This window comes from Nelumbo lutea, chromosome 8 (genome assembly GCF_056320005.1).
Source record: "Nelumbo lutea isolate HS-2025 chromosome 8, American lotus-T2T, whole genome shotgun sequence".
Lineage (NCBI taxonomy): Eukaryota > Viridiplantae > Streptophyta > Magnoliopsida > Proteales > Nelumbonaceae > Nelumbo > Nelumbo lutea.
In genome coordinates, this window is record NC_142691.1 from 54,222,292 (window position 1) to 54,243,386 (window position 21,095).

General features: G+C 39.9%; 1 pseudogene; it reads left to right on the plus strand.

The window, feature by feature from the left end:
- The first annotated feature begins 5,814 nt into the window (after window positions 1-5,814).
- Window positions 5,815-16,145, plus strand: LOC148844225 (cyclin-D3-1-like; annotated as a pseudogene).
- Window positions 16,146-21,095: the final 4,950 nt, after the last annotated feature.

Sequence of the window (21,095 nt, forward strand, 5' to 3'; positions counted from 1 at the left end):
ATCTTTCCTTACCGTGCAATCAAGAAAGCGATCAATATGCCCAAGAACTAGTCCGAGCGTTCAACTGGCCGATCCCCATCTCGGGAGTCTCACCACCGCAGATCTCCACATCAAGAGATTCCATAGCCCCCAGCCGCGGTCGATCCTGAACAATTCCGAGCAATGCAAGAAAAAGTCAACAAGATCTTCGAAATGATGCAGAACATAGGACCCGCAACACTGCCTAGCAAGATCGTCCCCCCTTACGCACCGATGCGCACGAAACACCTAAATTTCTCCTCCAAACAAGACATGCTACTTCACTAAGGCTGTGTTTGATTGTAGTGCAAATTTATTTGCACTAGTATAAATGTATGAAAGTGCAAATGTAAAAAATGTAAATTCCTGTTTAATTTATTTTAGATTTTACGAACTAGAGTATCGGTACATTCTGTTTTGTTCATTTATTTCTCCTCCAAACAAAGCATACTGTTTCTATAACTATTTGCATAAATTAATATGTACTTTATGTAGAACAACAGAAGTGGTTTGAATTGTTTTATTTATTAATGACATCGAATATTCTAATCTGGTCTAATCCAGATAATATTTGATTTGAATTCAAATTTAATAAATCAATTTTAGATATACCTTTATTAAATTTGATCCCATCGTTTTGAAGTACTATTATCAACCTATCCACTTGGTCTAATAGATCATATGCCGGACCAAACCGGATAATCGGGATGGTATTTTTTAACCCAAATCCGATTATTCCTAATTGCACTAGACCAGCTCTAGTTCTTAGGCACTGTGACTTGAGAGACTACTCAGTCGGCACTGATACAATCCTCAAGCTCATTGGGTTCTACAAAACATAAAGCAAGGGTCAAATCATTGAATTCCAAGCCATTAATATCTAGGATTGATAGAATTCGGATCAGATGATCCAGACAATGCTGCTTATGTCGAACCTGAACCAGGCTGGCTTGAGCACCGAGTCGCTGTGATCCGGGGTAGAGCCATATGGAGTAGTGGATCTGCAATCCGGGGGAGCCTGTTTGGAAGGGATTGTGCGTTGGTTGAGTTTGAATTGACTGAGCCGTTTAGGAAAAGCTACCTGAAATAGTTTCACCGAAAGGTTAGTTTCGTGAGTATCATAGATGGTCCTAATGTGCCACTGCACTGAGTGAATGTGGCTAGTAATGTGTTTTGATCAACAGATTTTATTGGCTTTTCTAAACCTATTATCATGGTTTTTAAACCACCATTGATCTGGATGGTCGGATTGTTTGACCTGCAAATCATTCAAGCAACCAGTTTTATGTCACCCCTAAATTGTTTCTTTGCTAAAAAGCCGTTGATTTGGTCAATGATCCGTTGACCCAGGTGGTCGAACTGTCAATCCGTTCAATCTGGACAACAGTTCTTGCCTTTTTTTTATTATTTTTATTTTTCTTTAAATTACAACATGCCATATGCTTAGACTGAATGGTTAAACCATTAACCCCAAAACTGGTGGCCAAAGTGGTTCTGGTTAAAAATGGTTTCAAAACATTGCCTATTTCTGTTTTGTGGGTTTTTATCAGATGTGACCTCAGGCTGTTTCGGATCTATATCTATATATTAAACCAGAACCTATATCTATATATTACAAAGAGCACTTAACAATTATGAAGTTTTTCTTTCCCATGCTTAATTATTTCCTATGCACACCTACCTAAACTTAAACCTAACCACAACAGTGAACATAAATCTATTTACACTCTTAGAAAAACCCAACCCACTTAGAAAAATTTATCACACTTGTCCCTTAAAATACCTAACCTACCCATAGAAAGATATCATCGTAGAACCTATTTTACTCACCAGACAAAGAAGATTGAAAACGCTAGTTAGGGACTCAGGGCCCGCCTAAGATTATTATATGCCATCTAATATTAAAATCGTGTGACAAACACGGTTGGTTTATTAATTGTGTAAAAATACTTTAACATTTACAAATAGTTATTTTATTAATTATTAATCCTACAATCAATTAATCATTACTAATTATTATTACTAATAAATATTATAATTTTTAATCTATTCAAAAATTGAAAATAATAAAAGATAATAACATTTAATAATATTGATTTTGTTAAGGTTGAATTGTTTTTGCCTTCGGCTAGTGGGTCATTGGTTTGACCATTTGAGTCAAATAAGTCAGACAATGCTGCTTATGATCCACACATTGAATTCCAAGCCATTAATATCTGGGATTGATAGATTTCAGATCATATGATCCAGACAATGCAACTTATGTCGAACCTGGCCCCACCAAGTGAACCAGGTTGGCTTGAGCGTCGAGTCGCTGTGACCCAGGGTAGAGCCATGTGAAGTATTGGATCTGCAATCCGGGGGAGCCTGTTTGGAAGGGATTGTGCATTGATTGAGTTTGAATTGACTAATCCGTTTAGAAAAAGCTACCTAACAAACTTTCACCGAAAGGTTAGTTTCATGCGACAAATACGATTGGTTTATTAATTATGTAAAAATAATTTAATATTTACAAATATTTATATTATTAATTATTAATCCTATAATCAATTAATCATTATTACTAATAAATATTATAACTTATAATCTATTCAAAAATTGAAAATAATAAAAGATAGTAACATTTAATAATATTGATTTTACTAAGGTTGAGCTGTTTTTGCCTTTGGGTAGTGGGTCACTAGTTTGACCCTTTAAGTCAAACAAGTGAAACCATAATAAATCAGCATTTATGTATGTATGTATGCACGAATATGTAATATATCAATAAAAATAATGTGTACATCATTTATATGTTATATGTATTACTTTATGTTTAGATTATATTTTTTATTTTATGTTTTAATTTTTCTTTGTATAAACTGTCAAAAACTATGATTTGAGGCCTATTGATGTTTGGAATGGGTCAAAGACAGCACAGTTATTTCACTCCTAAATCGAGGTGAGATCGAGCTACTTGAGGTCCGAGGTGGCTGAGGGCGGCCAGATTGGTCCTGCAAGGAGTGAGGAGAATACGTTAGAGGCCCTGGGTTGGTACCCGAGGCGGAGACTCCGACGGTCAAGTTAGTATGAGGTCAGTATGAGGTGACCGAGATTCAAGGTGCGAGGACTCAAACGAGGTCACAAAAGAAAGCAAGAGTTCTCAAGGATAGCTCAAGAGTCCTAAGTTCTGAGATCATTTACCTTGAGGGGGTCACCACCTATTTATACTTGAGACTACATGGAGGTGGACGAGCTCAGATGATCCGAATGCAATCTATACGCTGGGAGGGCGGCCATCCAAGGCTGCGAGATAACCCCACTCCATTGGTCCCGTAGTGCCCGCTAAGCTTTGCTGAGCCCATGCACTGATTGGGTCTGCTCTGGACACTGCTGCCTAACGCGTGCCAACCTCCCATTGGTTCAGACCAAGAGCGCCTACATCATTTTCCCCCACTCCTAAGGCCGGGGTGGAGGTCTGAGTTGAGGACCTCGGCTTCAGCCAAAGGGATTGTGTCAACTGAACTGGGAGCCACTGTTGGACCTTCTGGATAAGGATCTCGGCCCCGGCTTGTTGGGGATGAGCATGATGTGGCCTACGGTAGCGTCGACTTGACCTTCATTCTCTTCCATGATGGGCGAGAGGGAGTCTTGCCACCTGCCTTGCTTTCTGGCCATTGCATAGGTGGATCCATGGAGGCCTCAGCCTCGGCTAGTGGTGCCGAGGGAGTGATTGGGTAGTCCGAGCTTGGGACTTAGCCCCTTTCGGGGTGTAGCCTGCCGTGGTCGGTTTGCAAACCATGAAGGAGGTAGGTTTCAATGGCGGGTGCGGACTATGCACGACATGGGCGCCAGGACTGGGAGTCAGGCTTGTATACGTGATGGGTTGTGAAGCCTTGCCCGTAGGGGAGACGGGAGCCATGTGAGCCAGGTCACGCATCCTCCGGTTCAGCATGGTTGGGCAAACCAACAAGTTGCAGCGAGGGGACTGGCCAGTTTGCTCGGCGTCGTTTTGTCTTTCCGAGAAGAGCGACAGTGTTGGTCGACGGATAGGGCCGCAGAGGCGGTCGCTGCACAACCGTTGGATCGGATGCCATCTGGGCCATTCATTTTCCTCTAAATAGAGGCCTTAGTTGCATTTTTTCTCACTGTTTGCTTCCCAAAGCCCTTGTCTTCGAGTGATCCTTACTTCTAGTGCCCTCAGCTACTTGCTTTCCTTAGAACTTCCTATCCCTCATCTTCTTGTTCTTAGGTAAATGCCACACCACAATGTCTTATTCTGACTCTAGCTATGAGTGCTATGAACTCCCGAACCTCTCGAGGGAGAGCTCTTATCGGACCTCTTCTCCTACCAGTTTTGACCAAGACTCCTTTGTAGCCAAGACCCCAGCCCTGAGGCGAGAGGTCGAGGTGTTGAGGGAGAGGATTGCCCTCGAAGGTGCCGAGTGCAGCTAAGGGGGTGAAGATTCTCCCTATGAGAGTGTTGTGTCTACGATGCCAAGGGCGGCCGAGGGGTCCCCCTAGTGGTAGAGGGGGAACCGGTTCCCAAGCACATCACAAGGATGGTGGCTTAGTATGCTGCCCAAGGGGTGATCATAGAGCGTATGTAGTGCTCGTAATATGATAACATCCTGGATTATGACCAGGTGAAGTCCTTGGCCAGGAGGTACTACATCCCTCGGTCCTATAGACTTAGGATCCCTGACACTAGTGACCGGCCATGGACGCCGGAGGAGGGGAATATCTGTGTCTACCTACATTTCTTGGAGTTCGGCCTCAGATTCTCTCTTCATCCTTTGATCTCTGAGCTACTGAAGTGGTGCGGGATCACACTTAGCCAACTTGCCCCCAACGCCATTAGGACCATAGTAACCATGCTGGTGTTGTCTCGACTTCGGGACATGGACTTGACGCCAAAGCTATTTCGTGTCATGTTTGTACTAAGGTCACACCCTCATGAGAATGGTGTGTACTACTTCCAACCTTGGAGAGGCCGACCCATAGACAACCCCTCGCCGTCCGAGGGTTGATCATTTAAGTTGGGCTGGGGGAGATGTGCCTATTTTCTGAGAAGTCCAAGCCTTTCCTTCGGGATGATGAAGCTGCCGCGGTGACCCATCTACTTGTGTTGGGGACTCTTCGGGCCAAGCCCCTAGTGGAGGTGTCACTTCCCTTGGTTTTGCAGAGCCCAGCCTCACTCCCCTAGGTAGGAGAAGCCCTTCTATTGGCTTTTGACATGTCAGTTTTCCTTTGTTTTTTTTTTTACGATACTAACATCAACTCATCTTTTTATAGAGATGTCGTTGGACGCCAAGAGAATGTTGTTGGAGAGTGCTCTGTTTAAGAAGAAAGCCCCGATGGAGGGCACATTGGGGAGGCAGACCCCTCGCCCCTGCCTTTGCTGGGAGGACGTCCATGCCAATCGAGGTGGCGGATGTTGTAGCCGAGAGGACTCATTGGTCTTAATCCCCCACTGATGGGGGTGACTGGGGGAAGAGACCTGCCGAAGGAGGTCAGAAAAAGGAGGCCAGGAAGAAGAGGTCGGTTGAGGGCAACTAGGCTAAAGGAGGCCATCGGAAGAGGCTAGCACATAAAGACCGGCTGGCTGAGGGCAATTAGAGGAGGAAGAAGGCTCCTATTTCTCCAAGGGGACCTTACTCAAAGAGGCCCATGACTGGGCCTTCGTCGGCTTGACCATCTACATCAGAGCCAGCCGAGGAGGAAGAAATCCTTTTGCGAGTGTTCCGCCCTAGATGGAACATTCAGGAGGGGGACTCTATCAACTCTGAGGGGGTCGGTAGAGCCTTAGTTAAAGGTATGATCCCACATGGGGATCATCTTGATATGATGAATGCGGATCCCCTCGCCGTCCGAGATCAGAGCCTGGACTACTTGGCCAAGGTGAGTTTCGACTTCACTTTCACTTTCTTGTTTATCTTGTCTTCATTTTTACTAATAGAGATGCATTCATTGTAGGTCTCTGACACTTCGTCGGTCTGGGGAACCGAGTCAGGCTCCTCCTCGAATGCTTGGGCCAAGCCGAAAAGAAGAATGAGCAGCTCAACCTGCGGGTGGATTCGACCAATAATAGCCGAGACAAGGCCCTCTCGGCTCTAGGGGACCAGAAGCAGCTCTGACAAATGCTGGAGGATGACTTGAAGGCAGAGAAGTCTCGGGTCACCAAGCTTCAAGAGCATAGAAAGAAGTCTGAGCTGCAGCATGCTCACCTTGACGGGGTTGTGCTGGAGGCCCATAAGTGGGTAGCGGAGGCCGAGGCATGGGTAGTAGAGGCCAAGGTAAACTTCAGGGACATTGTCCGTGTTTGTAAGACACAGAGGAATAGCAGAAGTTTCTTGTTGACTACGTGGCCGAAGCCTACCTATAGGGCATTGAAGATACAAAGAGCGCGTTGCTGAAGCTAGTGCCCGACTTCTAAGTGGATGAGCTAAAGGTGCTCTCAGACATCGACAGCCTTCCCCCCAAGGTCCCTACTGAGGTCCCCACCGCTGTTGAGGACTTTGCTGTCCCTCCTTCTAGGGGTGGTGCGTAGGCGGCCTACTCTCCCGATGTGCTTTTTGTTTCTTTTTGTCAATCTTTTGCGCAGGGGTTCACCCCCCAAACCAAGGATGAAGAAAATCTTGGAGGACGGTGCCCCCTTCCGAGAGGTCACAAGTAGGCAAAAAATGTGGTCTGAGGTGGCCCGCTAGACGCTCACTTAGGAAGTTAAAGGGAGTCGGTCGTGGCTGATCTATGCCACCGTGGTGCTCGGGCTCCTTCCCTTGTTAGGGAGAGAAGAGGGTGTCAGCTGTCCTGGCTTACTCCTTGTCCCCTTAGGAATGACTTGGGCGAGATCAAGGTGGGCCACCGAGGTGCTCGGGGCCATGCTGTTACCTAACCTTTTTTTTGTAGAGTGCATGGAGTCGTGGTGGCCTGGTGTCGTTGACGTGCTCTAGGTGAAGGGTCGAGGTGACCTGGTGCTGCTGAGATGCTCGGTGCCATAAGTCAGGTTGAATGGAGTTTCTCCTGTGGTTGTCTGAGGTGTCATGCGGTATGCCCATAGGACGATGTTCAACTCGTTAGCCCATAGGCCTTTGGCTCTATCCGATCTATTCTCCAATCCTTTTAGGATGGCTCGGTTGGTAACCTCTGCTAGTCCGTTGGTCTGAGGGTAGCCTACCGAGGTGTACTACTGCTTGATGCCGATGGAGGCACACCATTCTGAAAACCTTGCATCATCGAATTGCTTCTCGTTGTGAGTGACCAACGAGAAGTGTCGTTAACCACTTCGAAACACCAGTTTCAATATTTATAAATTTTTCAATTCTCAAAATAACTACAAAACATAATTAGTGGTGAGAAATGGGTCGTATCCACAGGGAAGCGAGGGAAAAAATTGTTACGTACTTCAATTTGGACAAAATAATAAGATTTGAGATTGTAAAAACACAAAATTTAATTAATTGAACAGAAATCCATTAAAATAAAAATCTAACAATGCTAAAAGTAAAAATTGTAGAAAAATAAATAAATAACAGAAATAAAAAAACAAAATAAAAAATCTGCAATCGGTTAGAGGTAGCAGTCTCCAGATCTATCTTTTGACCCTCGAACTCCTTGAGTTAGGCCTTCCATCTTGCCTGGCCAAATTTCAGATCTATAGAAAGGAAGAGAAAAATTAAATTTGATAAAAATAATTTTCAAAAATAAAATAAAAATTAGAAATTAAAGAACGAAAAATAAAATCACGTGTAAAAAAAAAAAGTAAATCTAGAACTACGGGAAACTAGTTGGGATCCAGATTCAAAGGTGGCAGTAGTGGCTAGGCGAACTGCAAGCAAGAACCCCTCCTCTTGCCTGGGCGTTCTCCTCTTTCTCTACCCTTGAACTGCTCAAGAGCAACCTTCCATCTTACCTAGGGTAGAATCCAACCAGAATAAAATTAACATAAAAGAAAATAAAGAAAATGAAAGGAATAACTAATCAAATCCAATGACAGTAGTTGCAGATTGGCTGGACTGTTTGCAGGAACCCCTCCTGACAAGACCCGAGCATCTTTCCCATCTACAACCCTTGAACTCCTCAAGAAACTTTAGCCTTGTGAATTGGGTGAATTGACCAACCCCTTCTCAAGGGCCCCTTGGGTCCTTTTTATAGAGAAGGGTGGACATAACTAAGATTAGAGAGGAAGAGATGGGCAACTCTTGGGATTATGCACAAATAAGGACGCCCTAGGGTTTGAGAATAGAGGGTTAGGATTGTTCTAAGGAGATCCTAAGGCTGAAAAGAGGAGGATTGGGCGCCCAATATTATGTAGGGCTGAGATTTGGGTGCCCAGAATGGAGGGTGCAGATTTGGGCACCTATAGTTGGAGAAAGGTGATTGGTTTGTGTGATGTGGCGTCCTAAGGTGATTGGTTGAGGTTTAAGGAGTGAGGTGTAAAGCTAGGATGCTATTTAGGGAGAGATCTAAGGGTATGAGAGGTTGCTAAGTCTTGGATGGTTGAGATTAGAGGTTAGGAGAGAGTGGAGGGTGGAGATTTGATAGCCTAGGGCGGCCAAGACAGAAAAAGAAGAGGGGGAGGTGCCTAGGGTTTCGATGAGGAGAGAGAGTTCTGCTAATTTAGTGGGAGGGGCGCCTATCTAGGTTTGGCAGATAGGAGGTGCCCTCCTGTGCTCAGTTTTTCATAGAAAAACCCCCTCTCTTAGCTAGAACTCACAACAATTTCCCAAAAACTGCATTTTAGCCCTGAAACTTCCCAAGTTTTCCTCAAGATTTGCATAGGGACCCTTAGAGGTCATAATATTGAATTTAACTGGGAAAAGGGCATATTTTGATTATTCTAAGGCCTAGGTAACCCTAAAATGATGCCCATTAAGTCATCAAAATATAGAGTTATTAGTCGTTGAAGACATCAATGTGTTGTGAGTTGAGGTCTTTTGGGAGCTGCAATCCAGAAAGGAGGGTTTCGTACTCGACCTCGTTGTTGGAAGTCAAGAAGTCGAACCTCAACGCGTATTCCACTTCAACCTCATCTGGGGTGAGGAGTATAAGGACAATGCTCCACTTGCCTTGGAGTTGGATGATCCATCAACAAATAGCTTCTAGGTGGGCCGAGCTTCAATAGGCCAATGTCTTTCTTCTATCTCTTCTTCTGGGGCTCGGCCGAGGGGTTGGCTGAAAGTGCATTCTATCACAAAATTCGCCAAGGCATGGGCTTTAATTGTTGGCATCGGCTGGTATTGGAGGTCAAACTCAAATAGCTCGATGGCCCACTTGATTAGTCGTCCCGAGGTCTCAGGTTTGGTGAGGATGGATTTGAGGGGTTAGTTGGTCAGGACCATGATTGTGTAGGCTTGAAAATACGAACTGAGCTTTCTGGACGAGATGAGGGCAAAGGCCAGCTTCTCCACCTCAAGGTATTGGGTCTCGATGTTGCAGAGAACCTTGCTGACGTAGTAGATCGGCCTCTGCACTCCATCTTCTTTGATAAGAACTGAGCTGATGGCCTTGTTCCCAGCTGACAAGTACAAGTATAAGACATCTCTTGGGAGTGGTTGAGAGAAGAGGGGAGGTGAGGCAAGGTATTGCTTCAATTCTTCAAAGGCGAGCTGACATTCTTTAGTCCATTGAAAGTCTTTCAGCTTCTTGATGGCCTAGAAGAAAGGAAGGTAGTTGTCGACCAACTTCGGCATGAAGCGGCTGAGGGTGACCACTCAGCCGGTGAGTCTTTGGGTCTCCTTAACCGACCGAAGTGGTGCCATGTCTAGAATGGCTTAGATCTTTTGGGTTGGCCTCTATGCCTTGCTGTGTGACGATGAATTCTAAGAACTTGCTCGAGGTGACGCCGAAGGCACACTTGCTGGGGTTAAGCTTCATGCTGAATCTCTACAAGGTGTCAAAGGTCTCGACTAGGTCCGAGGTGTACTGGTCAGCCTTCAGGTTTTTCACCACCTTTTCATCCACGTAGGCTTTGACGTTCCTCCCCATTTGGTCCTTAAAAACCTTGTTGACAAGGCACTGGTAGGTTACGCCGACATTCTTGAGGCCAAAGGGCATGACTCTATAACAGTAAGTGCCATGCTTGATGATGAATGAGGTCTTCTCTCATCCTTGGGGTGCATCTTGATCTAGTTGTATCCAGAGATGGAATCCATAAAGCTAAGTAGCTCATACCCTATGGTGGCATCGATGAGGTGGTCTATCCTCGGCAAGGGAAAATTGTATTTGGGGTAGGCTTGGTGGCATCCCATTAGCTTTCTTTACCATAATCACATTTGACAACCAGTTAGGGTAATGTACCACTTGGATGAAGCCAACATCGAGTAGCTTGTCAACTTCCTCTCCTATAGCCTTCCAATGCTCTGGTGCAAAGTTTCTCTTTCTTTGCTGAACTAGCCTAGAGCTCGGGTCTACTCTCAGCCTGTGAGTAATGACCGAAGGGTCAATTCTGGGCATGTCAACGGTGGACCAAGCAAAGACATCGGTGTTAGTTCTGAGGAAACATACCAATTCGAATAAGCTTTCTGGGGGAAAGTTGGACCCGATGTGAACTATCTTTTCAAGCTTGGCCTCGTCTAGGGGGATCCAGACGAGGTCCTTGGTCAGCTGGCCTCAACTCGCTGGTTCCTCCTTGAGTTCAAGGCCCTCAAGTAGTAGGGCTTCTTGTTCTTATCCTTTAGTGCTGTCACATAAAATTGGCAGGCTGCTTGCTAATCCTCCCGAATGACTCTGACGTCGTGCTTGGTGGGGAATTTGAGGGTGAAGTGATAGGAGGAGATAGCTGCCTTGAGTGAATGGAGGGTCAACCTCCCAATGATGGTGTTGTAGGAGAGAGTCGATCCTCACGACCAGGAACCCATTCATCCTCATCACCTATCGAGGCTCTATCCCTACCATTATAGGTAGGGTGATTCTTCCTTCTGGCCTGACCACGTTGCCAGAGAAGCCGATGAGAGGGATGTTGGTTGGCTGAAGGCACTTGGGTGCCAGTTTCATCTTCTCAAATGTTTCATGGAAGAGGATGTCAGCCGAGGAGCCATTGTCCACTAGGATCCTCTTCACCATGAAGTTTGCTACAACGGCCGAGATCACAAGCGTGTCATCGTGGGGGACTGTGATCCCCTTCAAGTCCTCATCCGTGATGGTGAGGGCTTCTTCCTGGTTCAAATTCTTGGGAGCTGGCCCTTGGATCTTTAGCTACCTGGTGTAGGCCTTTCACGCCGAGGTCAATGCTTCACCCGAGGCCGTGCCCTTGGCTATGACTTCTATGACGCTGGTCAACTACTAGTGTTGTTGCTATTGGGAGAACAAGGCCCCGACCTCGCCTCTGACATACTGCTTGAGGTGGCCACAACGAATGAGGGACTCTATCTCATTTTTCAACTCGTAGCATTCCTTTGTGTCGTGGCCGATGCCACAATGGTTCTTGCAGTACTTTTTTGGATTTCCCCTCTTGGGGTTCCTCTTCATCTTCTCGGACCACTTCACGTACTCTTTTTTCCCGACCTGCATAAGGATCTAAGTGCGGGTTGAGTTGAGCAGCGTGTATTGATTGTAAGCCAGGGCCGAGGCCGGTGGCTTTTCGTGGTCCCGTTGTTGTTGTTGTTGTTGTTGTTGTTGTCATGGTGGTCTCCGTTCCTTCTCTTCTTCTCTGGGCCTCCGTGGGGGCAATCGGCCTCTCCCTCCTGAATGTCGCCGACTGAGGCCTCCTCGACAGCAATGTACTTTTGGGCCTTTTCAAAAATTCTACCTTGGACTTTGGCGGGGTCGTGGCTATCAAGCACTTGAGGGCCGAGCCGAGAAGGAGGCTGTTCATGGTGGCGTGCATGGAGACCATGGAGTTGAGGTCTCGGACCTCGAGCTCCCCTTTCTTGAAGCAGTCAATGTAGAACCATAGACTCTAGCCGCGCTTACTACTGATGAAGTGGGCGAGGAAGTGGTTGGTGAATTGCTCCTACAAGCTGATGGACCGAGGAGGGAGCCTAGAGAACGAACGATGAGCTACTCCCTTGAAGGTCGCTTGAAAAGTCTGACACATTAGGGCATCGGAATGCCCTTGAAACTTTTAGGTAGTCATCAAAGTCGGTGGTCCTATCATACATCTCCAGTGCTTGTTCCTTGAAATGTGGGGGTAGGGGCTCGAAGATGATGCCCAAGGTGAAGGCATCCATCCTCCCAGATGGATGGGTTTAATTGGCCGAGGCCTTCGCTCGACTCTCTCTGACTTGATGGCCTTGAGTTGGGCTTGCAAGTCAACAATCTTCTGGTCGAGGGATTCCTAGGCCCCACCTTGGTCCTCTCGGACCATATGGGGGTCGCCCCGGACCCCCGAGTACTCTAATGTGAGCCCATATTGGTTCTTCTTGGCTCGCTTGCCGTTCAGGAGGTCTTGGAGATTTGAGACGCGTGAAGAAGAGGTGCGGCTTTGGCCTTTGGCCCTCAAGAGGTTATACTTGAGGCTGCCAGGATGTGGACGAGCTCAGATGGTCTGGATGCAATCCGTACGCGGGGAGGGTGGCCATCCAAAGTTGCTAGATGACCCTGTGCCTTTGGTCCTGGAGAGCCTGCCGAACTTTACTGAGCCCGCACACTGATTGGGTCCGCTCTGGACGTCACCGCCTAACGCGTGATGGCCTCCCATTGGTTCACTCCAAGAGCGCCTACATCAAGGCCAAAAGGGGGGGGGGTTGGAAGAAATAGCAACACAAGGCACTTTTTATACGTATGGGCATGTCTTGAAAGATTACCCCAAATCATATAAATATTACTCTAATTAGGCAACTGAATGCAAAGTTATCACCTCTAGAAATTTGCTTATACATTTAGTGTGCAATCCGTAACCTAATGATTGGGTTGAATGGGTCAATGGTTCAACTGCCTAGATTGAACAATCTTTTTATCAAACCCTTAGTTTAAGGAAAACTATACCCAAAATCATGGCCAGGTGATGGTTTGAACAATTCAACCATCCAACTACGGAAGGTTCAAAACACTGACTTGAAATCCATTTAAATTTCACTTAAAAGTAATTATAAATTTATGTTAATATTTTCACTAATTTTAAAATTCATTTAATTTCTATTTAAATTTCACTGACTTGAGATATTTTCATTGATGGCCTCTTGTCAGTGTGCTAGATCAGTCCACTTCACTGAGAAAAAAGAAAGTTTTCATTTGAATGCAAGGTAGTCAAGATATGTCTAAAGTGAAACAATTTTTTGTGGACATTAAGTTGTCCCCATATCTGTCTGCTGTGCTCAATACTAAGCCTTGGTGGTTGCTATTGCATGAAATTTTCCTCGAAGCTAGGTTTAGCAACTTCTTGTAACTTTATACATACGCTCAAACTTTTCCGAAGTAGAAGTGGAATTTTATCCAAGTGTTATGGTGTCACCTCCAAACTCCATGAAACCAGAAGACAAAGGGAGATAAATGAAACAACATGGGCAAAAAATGAGTGTGGTAGAAATGCTTATGCAAAGATGGATGAATGGAAAGAGTTAAAAAGGGTAGGGTCTTATTGGAAAGAACTTAGGAGTAGCTCCAATAGGTGACAAAATGAGAGAAACCACCAACAGCACCCGTAATAAGAAGTGACCACCGACCTGTCCCCACCTTATAGCCAAGATACCCTAATCTTCCTTGAAACCCCACTGAAATCTGCACTGTTCATTTCCAGTATCTGGTCAACAAATTTAACAAGCATGTTACCAGCCAATTTCTTGTGTTTTTTCTTTTATAAGTAGTTAATTTCTTACTTCAACAAGCCCATCTCAAGCTGGATTTTAATAGAACAATTAGGTTCAGTTATTTTCCAACCTGACCAGCTCAACTAACTTTCAAATGGGACTACATTTTGTTGTGAACATAATTAAAAAATCCATGGAAGAGCACTATGTATCAACATTTATGAAACAGTTCTACCTAATATATTTTTATAAAATAATTTAGACAATAAAGCAAAAAGAGAGACTTGCCTTGTATTGGTATATTTGGTCAGCATTGTGAATCTCAAATTGGATAGTTGTAAAATTGGATCCCACGTGCAAGTTTTATATCCCCACTCACCAAATAAAAAAATATGATGTTTGGAGTTAATACTAAACGGGAAACTTAAAACAAAACAAAATAGAAATGAACTGATCATCCCATCATGAGATTTGCTTAGTTCACATTTAGCTTTTGGCTTGCCTATAGTTCAAACACCATTTAGGAACAACATCAATTGTGCTCTGATTGTTAAGGTTTATTATATTAACGTCAATTTTCTACACCTTCAAGTAAGAAGAATGGTTTGTGCAATCTTCTGGGTTGTTATTTTGTACACATGCCAAATAAAGGGATTTGTTAAGGTTCTAATATTCTCTGGAAACCCAAGGATGTTAATGTTTGGGAAACACAAGGCTTTCCCAGCCTATTGAGATTCTAATGTAAGAATTAATAAAGATATATATGAAAATAAGTCAATTAGTCAAACACACTGAATGCATACTACCGGCAAGCAAGAGGCAATCTAATTTTTACATGGAATACTCTTCAAACCAAAAAGGACCAAAGGATATTGGCCAAAATATCTAGTATGTAAAAATATGTCATAATTGTTTGTAATCTCAACTAGAGTCTACAATATTAATTTGTATTATGAGACAAAATTTACTTTGTTACACTCTTGAATCCTCGCTTCTATAAAATATCAGTAGTTTTTCTTTTGAATTGGTTGGAGCACAAATATTTGTGAAAATTTAAATATTTGTGTTTATTAATGTTTGTGATGAGCATGGATAGGTTGGAGCACAAATAGAAACAAGACTTAATGAGAAAAAATTGGGAACAAAAGATGCTCTTAATGCAACAAAGGTATCTTTCGGACTGTGATTCAAGCAAATCAGATTTGTTAATTCTTTGTGCAGGTTGGGTTGGGACCAAGCAAATCCTTGGACTTCTTGTTTTCTATATAGTTTGAATTTCAAGTGCAGTAGATTTCCTCTCTTCTGGCATTGGTTACTTAACATCATGCGGAAATAGACCAAAAAAGGACGTGTTTCTTTCTTCGTTAAGACATAGTTCTATTGAGGTCATTTCCTGATTCTCTATTCTGATATTTGCCATCGGTAGAGAGGTAAAGCTTGGATGATGCAGTTGTTATCTGTAGCCTGTTTGTCTCTAGCAGGCAAAGTGGAAGAGACTGACATGCCTCTCTCTCTAGATTTACAGGTGAAGCAACAATCAGGTTAAACGATTTCAATTATAAAAGTCATAGAACTGAAGGAAGATTTCTTTTTATAACCACTGTCCTGATCTTTGGGTTAATTGTCAGGTGGGGGAATCCAAATTCGTCTTTGAAGCTAGAACCACACAGAGAATGGAGCTTCTTGTGTTGAGTACCTTGAAATGGAGAATGCAAGCAGTGACTCCTTTCTCCTATAGAGACTACTTCCTCCGTAAGATTAACCATGATCAACCTCCCCCTAGTTCGTCCATCTCAAGATCCATCCAACTGATCTGAAGCTCAATAAAGGGTGACCTCACTCTCTCCCCCTCTTCTCTACACACACACACACAACACGGTTTCTTCTGCCTACAAGGAAGAAAAAGGTTAATTTAGAGCATGGACTGATCCAATGATGGGTTGGAATGGGGATGCAGGGCTTGACTTTTTGGATTTCAGGCCTTCTGAGATTGCTGCAGCAGTGGCAATGTCTGTATTGAGAGAAGCCAAAACAGGGGACATTGAAGGTGCTCTTTCTTGTTTCATTCAGCATGTAAAAAAGGTAAAATTGGTGCTTCTTACCGCACACCCAAAAGATCATTTTGTTGTCTAACCATGATTCATAATTTGTTGTTTACCCATTTGGTTAGTTAGCTTATGAATGGGTTGCCTGTTATGGGTTTTGCAGGAGAGGGTCTTGAAATGTCTTGAACTCATTCGGGATATGTCATTGATTAGTGGGTTTGAATTTGATAAGGTTGCGAATAGTTCAGTTCCTTCAGTGCCCCAGAGCCCAATTGGGGTCCTAGATGCCGCATGCTTGAGCTATAAGAGTGATGATTTAATAGTTGGGTCGGGTGCAAATTCTTCTCATACTAGTCCAGATACAAAGAAGAGGAAACTAAACAATCCTTCATCTGAGGTGGACCTTAAGTCATGAGATTGAGAGGTGGAGTTTTTGCTTCTCACCAAATCATTTGGTTTGGTTGAATGGAAGTTTTGGTGTGGTTTTTTCAGGCGCTCTCCACAAAGAGTCAGAGAAAAAGAAAAAGAGCTGGATGGCGTGCTCAACTGCATGGGTATGGAACTAATATAACTGAGAATAGGTATGGAGCTAATATTACTGCATGGCGTGCTCGCCTGCATAATCCCCCAAATAGGCTCCGGAGCATAGAATTTGAAGCTTATATATCCAGAAAGGAGCTCTTTACGGCTGAATCAAGATATTGGTACGAAGTAATAGAAAGCTATATCCGTGCTTTCCATTGGAAGAACTTAAAGATACGGAATGTGATGGATATGCAGGCTGGGTTTGGAGGGTATGGACTAGTGTATTTGTATTCTTCCAACATTTCCCCAATTTATGATCCCATGTTGGTTGAAGATAGTTTTTATTATTTTCAAGTTTCTGATACTTCTTTAAAGAAGTATGAAAAACCAATTATGATTATCCTTTTTTAGTGATTGGTTGAATAGTGTTCATTTCAGGTTTGCAACAGCATTACATGATTTTGAGATTGATTGTTGGGTGATGAAAAGCTTTTTTCATTAAAAAACTCAATATGCACCATGCATTCATTTTATTAGTTTTATGCTTTAGGTTTCAGCAAGTGTAACTGAAATTCTTTTTTTTTTTTTTTTTAATTTAAAAACCTAAGCCAGCGGTCAAACAAACCGCCACCTTTGGTAAAGTGTTACACTTAAGCCAGCGGTTCATATAATGTCTATGCCGGCGATCCTAACCGCCACCTATGCCAAAATAAAATATTAATGGTGGTGGTTTAATTAGATGAAAATTTGGTCTAATCTGGTGGTTTAATTAGCTAAGGTGGCAATTTATGGAAGTGACAAATTAATCTAAGTCGGCAGTCAAGGTTGGCTTTCCCAGTGGTTTGGGTGACTGCCGGCTCAATAACTAAGCCGACAGTTCTCTAAATACCGCCACCAAATGTATGTTTGGACCGGATCCCTAGGACGGCAGTCTTTGTATTCTAGACTGGCGTCCATGCCTTCGGGCGACACAACTTTAAACGGTGGCCATTGAGCCGGCAGTTTAAATCACTAAGCCAGCGGTTTAGCAAGTGCCAGCTTAGCCGGTTTTTCTTGTAGTGTAGCAACGGGGGCGGGTTCGGGGCAGGGATCATATTCCCCGTCCTCGACCTCGATTTTGAAATTAACCCCCATCCTCGATCCCCGACAGGGATGGGTTCCCTGTGGGGACCCGAATCTTCAAAAAGTTTTCAGATAATAATATTTTTTTTAAATAAATTTATTTAAAATAAATAAAAAGTTTAAATTATAAAAATTGTTTTAAATATGTTTTGATATATATAATATAAATAATATAATAGTATATTTAATATATATATATATATATATAATCGGGGTCGGGGCGGGGTGAGGACCTCAATCCCCATCCCCGACCTTGATTGGGGATTCCTATTAATCATTGTCCCCACCCCTGCCCTGCCAAAACAATCCCCACGCCCAGCCAAATTGGATTGGGGAAGTTGGGTCCCTGTCGGGGATGGGGAAAATTGCCATCCCTAAAGGTGTGTTCTAGTAAATGACCCTAATAGAAACACGTAAGAGTATACAATTGTTTTATATTTTCAAGTTTTTAAATAATTAATAATAATTCATATTTTACATACTACTTTTAATAAAGTTTTTATAATACAAAAATAACAATAATTAATTTTGGTTAGGTTTATTCATCAAAACGACGAAACCAACCAACTTGAGTTGCTTGGTTTTCTAGTATTTTAGGTCAGCTTTGGTTCAAAATTTTCCCAATTCGACCAAGTTGGATTAGTTTCACTTTGGCCATTTGTAAACCGACCAAAATTGAATGACATAACCATGGATATATATTAATATTTTATATTTTTAATATAATTTTTAATACAGAAAAGTAGGAAATTTCCCATACTTCTAAGTCTAAAATGTTTTATATCATAAATTTATTTTTAATAAGTGCATTGTAATTTTTAAAATTAAATTAAAATTTTAAAATCTTTTGAACTGATTGAACAAACCAAAAAATTGACCCAAACCGAAATAACTTGAGTGGGTCGGGTTTCACAAAAGGTCAATTGGTTTCAACTGACCAACTTCCCAACCTGACCAAGTCAAATTGGTTGGCCAAATAGCCTACGACCGAACCGAACTAGTTCATGAACACTCATAGTTTCACCTAAATTAAAAGTCTCATCTCTGATAAATAAGAATAGTTTAATCTCCAATAATTATTGAAAATTTATAGTGAAAATACACAATTATTGAAAATATATTGATAATGAAAAATACAATAATTACAAAAATACAATTAGTACTAAAAATATATTAACTTAATCAATAAATAGTATAATCTCAAATAATAGTTTAGTCTCTAATAAAAATTAATCAATAAGTTATAACAAAAATATAATAAATACAATAAGTACAATAAATTAAATTTAAAATTTTCAATAATGGAAGTTTAATCTTTAGTAATTATTTAAAGTTTTCTATTAAATAGAAAAACAAAATAAACTTATATATAATCATTGAAAATACATTTATCACAAAAACAATAAATTTTATCTTTTGAAAGTTATTTTCTTGAATTATGTTATAACTATTTCTAATTTATGCTATAAAAATATTAAATTATTATCCATAAAATCATAATTTATATTATTATTACATAATTTCATTTTTTAATTTTTAATATATTAAATTTTTAATAATTTCAATATTATGTTATAAATATTTTTCTACTTTGAAACAATTTTCTAAATTTATTACATAATTTCATTATAAATTTACTTATGTGTTTTTAATAAATATTTTAAAGTTATTATATAATTTTGTTAGAATATTTAAATAATTCTTAAATTTTTTTTAATGTAAACTTTCTTCAGATGGATATAGATAAAAAGTAGGGGAGAGGATAAATAGGAATTAGAAATAATTTAGGAGAAACTCTTTACTAAATTAGAGATAACTTTTGAGATAAATAGGAATTAGAGATAATTTTGGAGAAAGTAGGGGATAGTGGGGGAGGTAGTTTAGGAGAAGAGATTATTTAGGTTATTGAGAAAGTGCATCTCATTGGTTGTCTTGAAAATGACATGGAATAAAAATAATAAAAAATTCAAAAAAAAAAGAAAATTTCTTGTCCGCCTTGTTTTAATATATATACTAGCTAGGACCCGTGCTATGCAAGGGATTTCTTAAGAAAAGCTAAACAATAAAACACATAGGAGTATACAATTGTTTTATATTTCTAATTTTTTAAATAATGATTAATTATTTATATTTAAGAACTTTTTACAATACAGAAATAACAATAATTTATTTCAGCTAAGCTTGTTCATCAAACTAACAAAACCAACCAACCCGACCAACTTGACCTGAATTGTTCAGCTTCTAATATTTTCGGTTGAAATTGGGATCAGTTTCCTTGTGGCCATTTTTATATTATAAATTTATTTTTTAATAATGTTAATGTAATTTTTAAAATTTAAAATTAAGTTTTCAATGTAATCTTTTAAACCAATTGAGAAAACTGAAAATCAATCCAAACAAATACAACACGACCATGTTGATTTGATTGGCCAAATAGCCTACAACCGAACTAAACCAGATTGTGATCAGCACTCCTAATTTCATCTAAATTAATAATTTAATATCTAATAAAAAAAGTAGTTTAATCTCCAATAATTTTTAAAAAATTATATAAAAATGCACAATAATCAAGAATATATTGATAATGAAAATAAAATAAATAACTAATAAAAATAAAATAATTATAATTTTTACAAAAATGCTAAAAAATATGTTAAGTTAGTTAGCAAATATTGTAATCTCATATAATAGTTTAATCTCTAATAAATATCAATGAATAAAGTACAACAAAAATACAATAAGTATAATAAATTAAATCCAAAAAGTTAAATAATAGAAGTTTAATATACAATAATTATAAAAAATTTTCTATTAAATAACAAAAGAAATATAGATTTATACAAAATTATTGAAAATATATTTATAAAAAATATAAATAATTGCTGAAAATACACTAAATATTAATTTCAGTATAATATATATAATAAATATAGGTTAAGATTTTAAAATCATTATTAAGGAATATTATTTTTTTGAAAGTTATTTTTCTAGATTTATTAATTGATATAAGTGAAATTGGTTATTTAAAATATTATTTAGTTATTTAAACAATATCCATATTTCCATTTTATAATTTTAATTATTAATTGAATTTCATAACCTATAAAATTATAATTTATTCTATTATTACATAATTCCGTTATTAATTTTATAAAAATTTTAATATTTTGTTTTGATATTTTTCCTTTTTAAATTTATTTCATAATTTCGTTATTTTAACTATTTAAAATATAGTTATTTTAAATCTTTCATTATATAAAATATTTAGTTATTTAAATATTTATATACTATATAAAATATTGAAAAATACCATTATTTGAATTGAAGATATTTAGTTATTGAAATATTTAAATATTATTTTACTTTTTTAATGTTAAATTTCTATTATTTGAATAACATTTAATTTGAATAGTCTGAAAAATCATAATTTATATTGTTAGTTCATAATTTCGTGATGAATTTTGTAAAAATATAAAACTATTGATATTATGAATACTATTATATCTATTATAATTATTGTTTTGTATTTTTAATAAATATTTTGAAGTTTATACTATTATTACATAATTTCTTTATTAATTTTGTAAAAGTATTAAGTTATTATTAATTTGAATATTATGTTATGACTTTTTTATTTTAATATTTTTTTATTTTATTGCATAATTTCATTATTTTAATTATTTAAATTTGAGATATTTAATTATTGAAATATTTAAAT